This window comes from Amphimedon queenslandica, unplaced genomic scaffold (genome assembly GCF_000090795.2).
Source record: "Amphimedon queenslandica unplaced genomic scaffold, v1.1 AMPQUscaffold_11762, whole genome shotgun sequence".
Classification (NCBI taxonomy): domain Eukaryota; kingdom Metazoa; phylum Porifera; class Demospongiae; order Haplosclerida; family Niphatidae; genus Amphimedon; species Amphimedon queenslandica.
This window is the reverse complement of record NW_003547996.1, coordinates 3804-6075: the sequence shown is the minus strand read 5'-3', so window position 1 is coordinate 6075 and position 2272 is coordinate 3804. Positions and strand designations below refer to the sequence as shown.

Here is a 2272-nt window from a genome sequence, read left to right as displayed (position 1 = left end):
TAATAATGTAAAAAATTATTACTTCAAGTCAATTATACCATTTCTCTTTTTGCCATGCTTTCTACCTGTGCTTGTAGGTTAACTCTCTCACCTTTACTAATTTTAATGTTTTTATAATGCGTTTTGCTAGTGATTTAGCCATGATAAGAACAGTGCCAGTGCGGGAGCCATTTTGTTATTTTCAAATGTGGACGCCATATTGTGCCCAGGGCACCTCCTTTTATACGGTGACAGGCGGAAGCGATTCTATGACGTTGCGTGGATAGTTTTATAGTGCACCTTCTTCTTTAAGTCTAACAAAATGTCTCCTTTTATACAAAAATGATCAATTAATTAATAATAATGAATAATAATAAAATAATAACAGAAAAGACATCATAAAACCACACATTGATCAAGTCTGTAATTTCAACTTGAGTTAATAGTTCGTTATATTCATGCATCAGCATTTATTTAAATTTTACAGTGATCGGCAATGAAAATGAGAACGGTTAAGAGGCTAGATAAAACAAGCACTGAAGGCCTGACCAAGGAAGCATGGCCATGAAGCCAGAATATAAAAAAGAGGAGAAAAAAAAGAAAAAGAAACAAAAAACAAATAAGAGAAAGTAAAATGCAATCAAAATTAAAACGGTAGTAATGATGATGATAATAATGATTATCAACTGAATCTACTGCCAAATAAAGCAACATGAATAGAAATTAATAACAATGCTGGAACTGATCCCAAAGGTAGTACTTGATATGGAATTTAGCAGGTGCAGCAGACAAATTTGAATCCATGCAAGGGAGACAATTCTATGATAATAAAGAGTAGATCAGAGCGCAACAACTTAAGTAATAATTATGATTCAAGTAGTGATGTTATGTGAAGTGGCACAATAATCATGAGAACATTATACTCAATCTGTGTCATAAGCAGAAAAGTAGAGCCTGTGATCTTGAAGCTTGGAGCCGGTGATCTTAAAGCTTGGAGCCGGTGATCTTAAAGCTTGGAGCCAGTGATCCCATGGATCTCAAGCTAATTTCTAATAATAATTATGATCATACCAACACTAATAATTGTGGTCAGTGGTTTTACCTGAAATAGAGAGAAGCAAGAAAACTTTGACAGACGGGGTGCTTTGGAAGGCTGCAGTAAAAGTTTTAATAATCTTTATAGCAATAATATTAATGAGAATCAGCTAGTGAATAATGTCAAGCCTCGATGGATAAATTAATTATTTATTAGCAGAATAAAATTATTAGTAGACTAAATAAATTATTAAATAAATATACAAGTCTAAACAGAAGTTTACAAAAAATACAGCTCAGTGGTATCACTCAGTAGCATATTGTCAGAGGAGAGCTTGAGGAATTAGTATTGACAGTATAGATTATATCAATTAACTGAACAGTTATAATACTTTTTGATTGTGTAGTTCACTTATGCAGTGATAAATATAACTACCAAAGTTTTTGTACTATTGTTATTTTTAATTTTTAATAATTTATATGAATTAAAGGTGTAAATTCTTGAATATAATCATTACAAGTCTGGGCCATATTTTAGTGGCATTGATCTTAATTGCATGCGTACATTTCATACAATGCATGTTGTAATATCAAATATCAAGTATATATAGACCTAAATTTAAAAAAAATTTTATGCATAAAATGATCAACCACAATAATTCAGTGTAGCTACCAACATCAGCAGTCATTGAAAACTTAAGCAGTTGCAATTCAGTATCATTACATATCTAATTTGTAACTGTTATTCCACTAAATTCAGAACAAGATTTACTTCCCATGCACACTAGGCTGTAAAGTGACACAAATAAGTATGAGATATTTAAATTTACTCCACCATTTGTAGAGTCACTGCACGACATCAATTAACTCAGTACAGTACTGAGCTATCATGCTCAGGCTGTATACAGTTGTTTCATGAATAAATTCTTTAAATTTGCAATATCTGAAGGTTTGGGCTTATATCTAAGCGAGAACTGAGCAGGATTTCAGTAAGAGTAAATCTTGACCTTAGCATTAGCTATAATTCTTAGCAGTGAGCAAAGTGGTCCGTAAAATAGAGATGTCGCGGACCATTCGGGTCCGTAAAGCAGACTTGTCGCCGACCATGGTCCGTTGGTCCGGTCCGTTTTTTAGGGATGACCAGTAGTTGAACCCCCGGTTCGTATACTCCCTGCTCGCTTGGACACTGTGTTTGGACTCGCATGGACGCTGTGTTTGGACACCCTTGCTCTTAATGTTTGGACCCCCTTCATGCCGT

At 34.1% G+C, this 2272-nt stretch overlaps 1 long non-coding RNA gene across 1 annotated transcript; it reads right to left on the bottom strand.

Annotated features, from left to right (window-relative positions):
• Positions 1-396: 396 nt before the first annotated feature.
• LOC109588931 (uncharacterized) lies at positions 397-2265 on the bottom strand. Its single transcript, XR_002188436.1, has 2 exons — positions 1082-2265; positions 397-1028 (listed from the first exon to the last, which is right to left on the bottom strand). It is a non-coding gene; the product is annotated as an uncharacterized LOC109588931 (long non-coding RNA).
• Between the last annotated feature and the right edge of the window lie 7 nt (positions 2266-2272).